The sequence below is a fragment of the Podarcis vaucheri genome, assembly GCF_965113315.1.
Source record: "Podarcis vaucheri genome assembly, chromosome: 4".
Taxonomy (NCBI): Eukaryota; Metazoa; Chordata; class Lepidosauria; order Squamata; family Lacertidae; genus Podarcis; species Podarcis vaucheri.
The window spans coordinates 47,059,676-47,072,121 of NC_138762.1; the positions used below are offsets into that span (position 1 = coordinate 47,059,676).

The following is a 12,446-nucleotide window of genomic DNA, read 5'->3' on the forward strand; positions in this document are numbered from 1 at the left end:
GTGAAGTTTATATCGATTTGGAATAAGGCAACTGACAACATTGCAATAAATTTTTACTACTTAGCACTGATCAATATGGATTTTTTTCAGCCTTTCTGTAGAAAATTGCTTTCTAGTGCTCCAGATCAGGTCAAGCTGCTAAGTTAATTATATATCACGTAACAGGTTGCACGGTTTATCTAGTTCTAACATCTAGCAGATGCAATTCTTAACACAGATGTCAGCATCCTATTTCCCTTCCATCCACACATAAATTGCATGTTTCAAATATAATTATTGGGGGAAAGTTCTGTGTCTCACTAACCGTGCATTGAGGATACTGTTTGCAAAGATAAACTATCTATGTGAGAGGCCACAAAGGGGAGAACCTAAATCCTGGGAATGTTCACATCAGTACCTCTGAATCATTGCCATTTTCGGTCAGACCCTCATCTGCTTTGAATCCCTCAACTGCAGTCAGAATCTTAACCCTTGTGTTCAGTCAGTTATCCAACAGAACACACCAGATAAATGTCCATGTGAATGTTGCCAGTGTCTCTTGTGAGAACATTGTCAAATATGACCAATGCCTACCGATGCAACTAAAAATCATATTTTGCTTGAGAAATAGTGATTTTGACAAGTTCATAGCGGTTCCCTCAACACAAAGAAACAGTTACATCCTGAAAGCTTTCCTCAATGTTGAATTAAAATCCAAACCTGAGGAGGTACTTAAGCCTTCCTGCTGCCAACCCTCCAACCCACTTACTTTTCTTCTGCTCCAGTGGTGATGGGAATATGAAGGAGGGGGTCTTTCCCTGCCTTCCCTTATCTGACACCTTGCATGCTACTATAGCATCAGAAAATGCCTTTCCACTGCTGTCAGAGCAGCAACAATGTCAAGTCAGCATGAGAGAGATGGAGAGGAAAGCTCCTGAGAAGACAGGTAGGGGGGTAGTCATCAAAAAGAGGCAGTGAGAGATTATAGCCAACTAATCTTAGGCCACCAAAAAGAGTGATGTATATCAAACTCTATTTTAAATGCTTGTTTTCCCCTTTCCAAGGCCTAGGCCACTCCTAAATAGAATTTGGAATAGGTATAATTTATGACATCTTAATTTAAACAGGCATAGGTTCTGTCAGTTTCCTATAATTATAATTGGTCTGTAATTTATTAGATCCCCCCATTGACTAGTTGTTAAAATACAATAAAAAGATCATGCTTGTAATTGTTGGTCAAATAATAAATCCAAAAATTATTAAGTATATACAAATTGGCAAGTATTCTATGTCTACATTTTACATGCAGGTTTTTAAATGGCCACTTTACAAATAATAGTCCTTTTTTTCTAACTAGCTTATCACATTAATGTATTTAAATCCCATTAGCTATAATGGAAATTATATATGTAAATCTTCCAAATACACAATAGGAAAACACCTACTCAATGATGGTTGTTAAAACAGCAAATATATGTCAAGGAGTGAATCTCGGAATTAAAAATCAGATCATGATCAGCTGTGACAGAGGGATCCACTGTTACAGATGGAGACTGAGCTGCTGTACAAGGTGGAAGTAATAAACATGCAGAATCCACATCCTTGTCTAGGCCAAATATGAGTCTGGACCACAGAAAAATCAAAGCAGCAGAAATATCTATGATAAATCTCTGACCCAGTAAACTCAAGACACCGTAATATAATGACAGCTACCATAGGAATAGCCTATGATGCTTTCAGAGAATTAATATTTTAAATAATAATGTTTTAGGAAAGGGATACACATAATGCCTTGTGTTGATGACCAACTCAATGGGATAACCCAAAAATCCATATTCATTTCTGACTTAACATCAGACAAATAAACAAAGATATGATTTCTTATTGACCTACAAAAATAGTTTGTATTAAGATTCCCTGGCCTATCCACTCCATCTCTGGTCAGCATCCTGGTCTTATATGTTCTATGTTTTCAAAACCATGTGCCACAAAAATTATACCATATTGCTTACTGACAAAAGTATTATATGCACTTCTGTGTGTCTTACCTTTGAATCTGACAATGGGTAGTAATTGACTGGGATGTCAGCATCAAGAGATGTTTTAGAAGAGAACTGTTAAACTAAGTATATATAAAAACGCACATCCTCTGGTAAGGGAACATTGACAGGAACACAGGAATTGCCTCACTGGCAGAGACAGGTATGTCCCTCCAGTCCAGAATTCCTGATTTGCAAACAGCTAGTGATAATAGTGGAGGTTTAGTCAGCATGTGTCACATATAGCAACATAAGTACATCACAATAGTATTAACAAAATACTTTTCTCATAATCAGTACAGTAAGCTCTTGATGATACAAATTAATTTGTTTAGATGTATGTGGTTTAGTGAACTGTGAGTTAGATTCATAGGTGTTCTTCAAAGAAAGACACTTCCTCCAGCACAGGAAGGCTTCTGTCAATGGAGAAATTGCCTCCTTTCCCATAAAGGAATCTGACCGGGATACAACCTTTTGCGTGTTGAGTCCCACAATGCCACCCACCAAAAAATTCACACTTCACACATCAATTTTTGTTTAAGGTTCTTGGCATAATTTTTGGCCACAACTTTATTCAAATACAAAAAATGTGAGTGGTTGCTTAGGCATTGGTTATGACTATCTGTCCTTGCCCTCAAGGACAGAGCTGGCCCTTCCGGACACCAACGGAAGCCAGCGTGGGAAACAAGTATTGGGTGAAAAATGAAGCTGGGAATCAGACCCTCACTTCTCACCCTCATGTTCCTGTGGGGCTTGCACGGCCCAAGTCCGACTCCGGGGACAAGGACGAAAAGAATGGCAAGCCCCTGGATTCCTTTAACGGAATTCCCTTTCCGCATCATTTGGAGGGATAGGCACTTACCCCTCCAAGCACCAATTTAACCAATGCCTAACCGCCAACCTTACAAGTTGTGACGATTTGCTACGTAGTAGGCAAAAACCAAATGGCACCAGCCAATCAGCCAGATGGCAAAATTCCTACCAGGCCCCCGCTCCAAGGCGGACGACCCCATGACAGGCATAGCAAGGTCAAGCGAGCAAGAAAAACCACCCTAATAAAAGGGAGGGAGGGCGGCCAAGAGAAAGCCCCAACGTCTGGCCCCTATATTTAAAGCCTCTGACCCCTCCTCCAAAATTGGCAACAATCAAAAATCCCCAGCAACCCAATTTTAACCCTTAAGGCTTGGGTTCCTTGCCAAATCTGCCTAGTCACTTCAGGGTGGCTTGTTCCCCCAACCGCAACACGTGCTCTCTGTTAGGGAGAACACGCTTTGTTACTTTACAGGAAAAAATAGCCTCTCAAAATTCTCCGCTGGGAATGGTTACCAGGGCAGATCGGAAAGGTTGCTTCTCTGGCTGTTCAATGCAGAAGTCACTGGCAGCAACTGGCAGGGAAAGTGGGAGGCAGCAGGCAGGTCAGTATGGTGTGGGTGCAATGGCAAGAGCATCAGATAGGCTCCACTAGTGTGTGGCTCCACCCACTGTCTTACCACTTCTCCTCTTGCTTACCAGCAGTAATCTCAATGTTGGGAAGCCAGTTGAGTAACACAGGTCCACCCCACAGACTATGGTTGTCCACTCTATTTGTGGGCAGTGAAATATGTGTCTAGTTTACTGAATAGACTTTAGACAGTTATTTGCCATATATTCTGGGAAGGGGAGGATGGAGGAAAAAATCATCAGAACAATTCTCAAAAAAATTAACTTTCTGGGAAAAATGTCAACTCAGTTAATACTGAATCACAAGTTTTTGCTGGTGAATAATTGGAGAAATTAACTAAGAGAAGGGGACCGGGAGCACTAGGATTCAAACCAGTTGCTTCCTGAAATAATGTTAAAATTAAATTAAACAATATTATTCTGTACCTTGTTAATGAGTGACAAAATGGAGAAGGGGCATTTCATTGAATATTCTCCAGAGGATCTGAAATTTCCCAGCAATTTAGGTGCAGTGAAAACAATGCTCAGGTTTTACCATAAAAAAACTATTCTAAGAAGTTTTGGGTCAGCTCTATGTGTCTCTGGAATTGTAATGATGGGTTGAATTAACTTTCATAACAATACCTTAAAGATTTTTTCATTGTCCACAACTGCCAAAGTGGGACTAAACTATGAACAACAACAAAAAGAAATGTTTTGCCTTCCTAGAGGTCTTTGAAAGGAAGAAATATGGATAGAAATATGGAGTTATCCAACAAAAATGTCCCATCAGTGCAAGGATTTCCACCTGCACTATGAAACTCTCATACCTTCCTTTCTTACATGCTCCCTGAATCTCTTCAAGGGATTTCCCGAACCCTCCAGAGCAGATTGGAGAGGGTATTGGGCTCCTGCAGGGGTAGGGCAGGTTTCCTCAACCTTGGCCTTCCAGGTGTTTTTGGTCTACAACTCCCATGATCCCTAGCGAGCAGGACCAGTGGTTAGGGATGATGGGAACTGTAGTCTCAAAACATCTAGAGGGCCGAGGTTGAGGAAGCTTGGGGTAGGGGGTGAGTTTCATTGCACAAGCATAGATTATTGCACTGATAGGACATTTTAGTTGGGTATTACCTTAAGTACCGGTAAGTACTTTTTTTAAAAAAAAGCCAGCTACATTACCCTGTGGGTGCTAAACAACTAACATGGGTAGCTGGGTTTGAAATTAGGAATGTGGCTCACGTATTCCCTTATCCTAAAAGCAAATTTAGGACTTTGAGTGTTTCTTGAAAGCATCTGTTGCCTGCAAATGAAAGATGGAGCATCATTTCCTGCTAGGAATCATGGAATCACTCATTTTCCACGGTCTGCAAAAATGGGGCATTTGGAAATACTGGGTAGGTTTTATATTAATCAGCAGGTAGTTCTGGAGGAGACGAGGATGGCTTGACAATATGTAGCATCTAGATTAAAGGAAGCATGAATGAGCAGGATTGAGAGTTACTCAACTTCACTATATCTGTGTACCCACTTAACTTTGTTCTGTAGCACTCACAGAATGCATCTGAATTAATAATGAAAATACATTGTAGATGCCAATACTCTATGTTCCTTATTCAGCAATGTATTTGGCAATTCATTAATTAAGCCTGATGCATTAGGCTTTTCAGTAAAGGGCTATGTTTCTCAAAACACCTCATTGTTACTAAGCGTCTAAACTGTTGACAGACACCAATAGAATGGTACAATGCACTTCTTTCTTAGATATTATTCTACTTTCTTCTCTCTTTTTTGAAATTTGACATATCAAGTATAGCATGCAATAGCATGCCTTCATTTTTCAACCAAGAGAATGTGTACAGCAGTTTTTATTTATTTATAATTATTACATGCACACAGATTCACATTACGCTTCATGCATTGAACACCTTCATGAGAACACCTTCTCGGTTGTTAATTAAAAGTGTTCCAACCTAATAGGGAGGGAAATGTGTGGATAATCATAATGTGCATTTTGGTGCACCTACCCATCCACAGTGAGATGCTAACTGAACTAGCTTCATGCATTATATGATGAAAATGAAATAAACATGCACAAGGATGGACAAATCTCTCAGTGTTGGTTTCTCTCCGTTTCTCTCTTTTTCCTCTTGGAGTTCAGTTGTTTCCCATTTCCCTATCAGTTTCTAAACCACTCTTAGCATGAAAATTCATATACATTTTAAAGTGCACTTCCTCAACCATATACACTTTTGCAAGCAATTTCTCTGTATTTAATGCATTTTGGGGTGGTATTTTCACTATTACAGTCATACCTTGGTTTTTGAACAGAATGCGTTCCGGAAGTCCATTCGACTTCCGAAACATTCAGAAACCAAGGCGTGGCTTCTGATTGGCTGCAGGAGCATGCGGAAGCCACACCGGACATTCGGCTTTCAAGGCAAAGTTTGCACCTACTGTATTGGCCTGAATATAAGCCTCACTTTTCCCCCAAATTCCGATCATGAAAAGTTAAAGTGTAGCTTAAATTCGCGACCTTACAAAAATGGGCTTTTACGACATCGATGCTGAAACAGACATATGGTAAAATGGAACAGGATTTTCCTGTGGAAAATTTCCTGAGGAATTTTAAGGGAGTGGCTTATATTGGGTGTTGTATTTTTTCCTTTTTCTCCCTTGAATTTTAAAGGTGCAGCTTATATTCGGGCCAATATGGTACTTCTGGTTTTGTGGTGTTCAAGTTCCAAGTTCATGAACTAAGCTGTTTGAAAACCAAGGTACAACTGTATACACATTTCTTTAGCACACTTTCCTCTAAAATATCCTTTTTGGTTGGAGAACTACATCACAAAATTGAAAGAAGTGTGTGATTTGAAGGATAGCATATTGCTTTGGGAAGTGTGAATCTGGTAGGTTTGCATTAAAATGTACACACAACTAGGACTCCTTTTGATTCTTCCTGAGACTAGCTGCCAGTGACTACAAAAGGATCAGTAGCCTTTGGTTTGTACATGCACCACTTAAATTGGGTTTCTGTTTGTGGTCCACTGTAATTTTTCTCATGTATTTATGTAATTTGTCACATCTGCACATAGCAAGTACTGCAAATTACAACAAATGTTTTTCTGGAAATTGTTAAATAAACCATTTTAAATGTGCCATAATGAAAATAAAATATATTGTCTGCAATTTTACTGGGGATACATTATAGCTCTCTCTAATTAAGCCAAGACTTCATTATAGTGCTTCTCATTATCATTTGCAGTATTTTATTACAATTATCTATGTTAGGTATAAGGAATTAAATTAATGTTTTTAATAACACCTTTAGCCTAAGCTGATGTACTTCTGCATGACAAACAGTGTAATAACCACACTCAAATGCACACTTTAATTGGCCGTTGCATTAATTCTTTTGTAGTAAAATTATTTCTAGAACAGATTTGCTTTTTGCTCTTCATGTACTGCAATTATATTCCTTGTATAGTTCACAAGTTATAGTAGCACAGTCTTCAATTACTATGCTGCAGTAATTTTCTTTCAAAGCATCACAGGCAGAAGATTTATTGTAGGACATGTAAAAAAAGTCTGATACTTCTCTGCAAGTGTTCATAGGAACAATCTGCTCAGCTTAATCAGAACTTTACTTTGAAGCAAGACCTAACACATTACAACACCATTTGAGGAAAAGAATGGACCCATTGAAACAAAGAGGCTTGATTTATTGAAATCCACTGATTTCAATGGGTCCTTTCTGAGCATGATGATCTTTTTCTTAAATATTTACAAGCCTGGTGGATCAGGCTGGATCTTGATTTCAGTAAGGCTTTTCACAAAGCCCCCCACAATGTTATTGCAGAGAAGCTGTTTAAATGTGGGCTGCATGAGGTAAATGTTAGATGAATTTGTAGCTGGTTGACTGACCATACCCAAAGAGTGCTCATTAATAGTTCCTCATCATCCTGGGGGAAAAGTGACAAGTGCGATGCTGCAGGGTCCTGTCCTGGGCCTGTTGTTGTTCAACATCTGTATAAATGATTTGAATGAAGGAACTGAGGGAATGCTCCTCAAATTTGCAGATGAGACCAAACAGGGAGGGGCAGCTAATGCGGCAGAATCAGGATTTAATATGACCATAACAGATTGGAGAACTGGGCCAAAACTAACAAAATGAATTTCCATAGGGACAAAAGTAAAGTTCTGCACTTAGGCAGGAAGAACCAGCTGCACTAATATAAGATGGGGAACACCTAGCTTGCCAGTAGTAAATGTGAAAAGGTCCACAATCTTAACATGAGTCAACAGTGTGTGAAGCAGCAGCAAAAAAAAAGGCTAATGCTCTTCTAAGACAACAAAAATCTTGTGTCCTAATCATGGGAAGTAATAGTCCCACTCTATTTTGCCTGGGTCAGGCCACATCTGGAGAACTGTGCCCAGTTCCGGGCCCCACATTTTCAGAAGGATATTGACCAGCTACAATGTGTGCAGAGGATTATAATTGCAGCAGGCCATCATCAGTATGATAAAACTAACCTTTCTCACAACAGTTCAGGAGCTTATTCAGAAATTAGCTTTCATTATCAGGAATGGTTGAAGGAGTTGGGTATGTTTAACCTGGAAAGGGGGAGACTGAGAGGAGATATGATGGACATCTAAAAATACCTAAAGGGCTGGCAAATGGAAGATGGAGCAAGCTTGTTTTCTGAGATTCTGACTAAGCATCAGGGAAAACTTTATGACAGTAAGAGCTGCTTGACAGTGGAACAGCATCCCTCAGAAGGTGGTGGGTTCTCCATCAATGGAGATTTTTAAGCAGAGGTTGGACAGCCATCTGTCATAGTTTCTTTAGATGAGATTCCTACATTGCAAGGGGTTGGACTAGATGACCCTTGGGGTCCCATGCAACTCTAAAATTTTATGATTCTATGATTCTATTTGCAGGGCTAAAGTTCTCCAACCCTGATTTATAACACATAGTTCTGTGTAAAAACAGTGGTTGATGTAATACAAGGAAGACACGATAACTAGAATAGTCATACTTACTTAATTATTTAAATGGTGCAACTGTGTGTGGATTCTTGAAGCTTGTAAATGACTGAAATAAACCAGACTTGTCACCACTTAAGTTACGCTTATGGAATCTTTGCTGAAAGATACCAGTGAGCCTTTTCCCAGCATGGTAAAGAGTTACTTTTTATTCTCGCCTTATAACCTGCAAAAATGATTGTGAATGGTAGCATTAACCTGTGCTTCAAAAGTTCTAGTGGTCTTGGTGCCTTTGGAATTAAAATGAGGATGTAGAGAAAGTCAAGGTCATTCATTCACATTGGCTCCAGTTATCTCAGCTCCCTGCATTGGAAGGTTTTCCGTTATTAGACACACACAGAGAGAGAGAGAGAGAGCGCAGCTAATGTTGATCAAACATTCATTATGTTTGCCTGGATCTTCTTGACAAATGAATCCTACTTAGAAATACTTTTAATATTTTATTTTATTTACTTATTTTATTTTTTATTTCTGCACATAAGTGACTTGTGTCTTCTTACCTCTTTGGCTCGCAAAGTATTTGCAAAGGAATTTATGCAAAACTCTAATTTATTTATCATGCTTATTTGGCCTCCCCCCCCCCTAAAGAAATACAACACACTATTTTAAAAACATTTGACATTTAAAGTCATTTATGACCCGGCCCTGCACACAAAAAGGAAATAATATGTTCTGAGAATGGGGAGAGAAAAGGCCTAAATCTAGTTATTTATTTATTAAGGTATTTCTTCAATGGCTGGCATTCTCACAGATGATTATTTACTCAGAAACATGAAAAGGGCTGCATTGCCAAAGTATTCCACTCAGTCGCTTTACTCATTTTGTATGCTCTCTTGTTTCACTGGCTAAAAGTAGCTGTCCAAGCAGTCACCGTAATAGTCTGTGTAGAATTACCACAGAGCAGCCTGAATATTTAAATTTGTCCAGCATTCTCTCCAGGCATTTATGCCATAGCTCTCCATAGCATCCATGTGTCAAGTCATTTAAGCAGATATTGGATGGTTTTGATCTCACAGTTTCCTGTGGGGCTTTATAACTTAATACTGGAATGTAATTATGGAATCCAACAAGCCTGGAACCATCCCCTTAACCTTGTCAGCCTAAGAAAATTGTGGGCACAGTGCTTTTAATGGCCTTTATCACCAATGAATTACTCTCTTGCTTGAGGGTTTTTGGGGAAAAGGCAGCTATCTTGACCTGTCTTGCTCCTCTTTTATTTCTGGACAACATGACTTCTTTTGATAGGCAGCAAAATGTAACTTGTGGCTGTCCAGTTAAATATGATCTGCTATTTCTAGGTTTAGGAGATGGGATGACACAGCCATTGAGGCTTGGTGGATGTGTCCACAAAACTACTGACACAAATCTGTACTCATCATGCTTTTATTAATGCTTGTAGAATGTGCTCACAAGGCAGCATTGTAGTCAGTCAGGATTTTTAATTTAAAATGGATCTAGCCCTTTGCAAATTTAATGTCTATTTAACGCCATTGAAGGTTTTTAGCCCTGTCTTAATTAATATTATTTTTTTAACTTATGTTTTCATATTTTCATATTATCTATTATCTTATCTACTATATATCTATATATTATATTCTCTGGGATTGGGCTGTGCCCTTAGTATGTTTTGCTGTGTATTTTTGCAGCATCAGGCTAAAAATCTTCTAAAGTCATATATTCTTTATTTAGAATCATCTTTAGCATTTCTATCTCAGGTTAAAAAAACAAATATGCTGTTCAAATAGCAGAATATATGACACAAATGACATCTGCATCCAGGCGTATCATTTCACAAGACACAGGATATATTTATGCATCTACTATGAACCCTGGGTGAAGTCATCTCCACCTCCCACATCACAGCAGCTGGTGGTCTGTCACCTTACTGATGCCCACAGGACCCAGTCAGTGACCCCCAAAAGACAGACAAAGCAAGTTCAGGCAAGTGTAGAATGACATTGCATTTCTCCTTCTACCGATGAACATCTTTTTCAAAGGCAATTTGAGTGTTGCCTTCCTGGAACTGAATATTTGCAGTAATGGCTGGGACAGAACTTTCACCAAGTGAGGCCTGCCAAAAATGTTGCACAGTAGAGTGCTTTCTGTTTAGGATTCCAGCCAGCTAGCCATGTGCTCCACCAGATTGCCTGAACATGCTCAGTTCCCATTAGGACTTTGGAGTGAAGGTTTAGCCCTTGATCTTTTCCCTTCAAAATTTGTTTTGTACTGCAAACTTTCAGATTCTCCTCAGCATGATAACATTTTCCTATTCTTTTCACAACTTTGTTTTGGTTACAATTCTGTTGGCACTTCACATCTGAGGTCACTGTTAGAGGGAACAAGCAGCAGAACCAACTAGGGTCTAGCACAGACTATATTATATCAAGAGGAACCCTTGAGACCACAAACACCCCAAAATAATACCAAATGGTGTCCAAAGATGTCCTGTTTCCTCTGTGAGCTAACACCAGTTATTACAGAAAGTCTGTACTGCAGCCCTATTGATGACAGTACAAAATGGACCAGGTTTTAAGCCACTATCTGAGTTGTGCTTAACAGGCAATCTTGGTGAAAACTAGAGAAGACCAGTTAGAGGGCTTTTCTTTTCTTTTTTTAGTGTGAGGAACCTTATTTCAAATTGGGTTGGACCTAATACATGGTTCTGCACCTGATACATAATTAGGAGCTCTTGTATTTGGAAAATGTATCCATAATTAAATCAGCATGTCTATAACTTGTGTCTGCATTAATTCTTTGCATTGAACAAATAGATCATCCATGTTGGACAATGATAGACTATTCCTTTATCCTTATTTTTAATATACCTATAATCACTAAATGTTCATCACATACATAAAAAGAAGTATGTATATCAACATATTCTGTTTCTTTCAGATCATCTTTCAGTCTGTCAGAGGCACACCACAGTTTCTCAAAGCAAAAATGGTGTTATTAGCAATAGTAATAGAATACTAGTAGTTTAAGGAATCTAACTTGCAACCATCATTATTTATGATAGAGCTTTCCTGTGGTCAAAAAAATGACTGATTGTGTTTCCTGAAGGAATACAGCCACTAAGGAAAACATAAATTCTCTTCTAGCAATTTTTGAGCAATTTATAAACTTTGTGATGTGGCGAAAATTTTGTAAAAGACAAAACTTACTATATATTTTAGGATTAAACTTCAGTGGCTTCAAAGCAAATCTAGTCTAAAAGCACCACTGAAAGATAAAAGTACTTCATGGTTGTATGCTTTAAGGCATTTTCCCATCAACCTACAGTACAATCCCCCAGAGTGCTTATGTGTGAATAACTGACAAAATTGCGGTATGCCTGGGGTTTATAAGCATAGTATAATCCAATATTTGTTCAATAGTAGGTCCACATGGTGTTCCAGACAGGCCATAATGATCCAACTGAATGTGTTGTAGGAAGGGATAGCTCACTCAGTAACAGATATAGCCTTAGAGAAATACAGAATAGTCAAGCAATTCTGGCTTACCTACACAGTTCAAAGCTGCATCACCTGGGGGGGGGAATGTGAGTGTGATGGGGCTTTTAAGACCCATCTTTATCCCTCTCTGACCCCACCAGTACTGGAGTCCAGCAGTAGCAATGTTAGCATAATATCTTAGAGCATTATTCTCAATATAAAAACTGCCCCCTATCCAGAGAGCCTCACGTGCACCAGAGTGCTGCATGAGAGAAATATCCCATCTGAAAAGGTGGTGAGCACTTGTTCATTGTTCATTGGCTGAGCTTACTATTTCTTGGGAAACAAACACAATCAATTCTTTCCCTTCACAAAGCTAATCAGAGATGTCTAAGTACTTATGATTAATCATTTTACATGTGGGTGTTTCTATTCTTCCTCTTCTTCTTTGGGGATCACTCGTAGCCGAGCAAGATTGTCTTCCATAAACACAGTTTTAACAATGAATCCTTAGGTGACTGTGGAGGCCAAT

General features: G+C 38.9%; 1 protein-coding gene across 1 annotated transcript in view; it reads left to right on the forward strand.

Moving 5' to 3' along the window:
* The window catches only part of LOC309531353 (uncharacterized protein), a 394,694-nt gene that overhangs the window by 342,958 nt on the left and 39,290 nt on the right, over positions 1 to 12,446 (forward strand). The window lies entirely within an intron of this gene.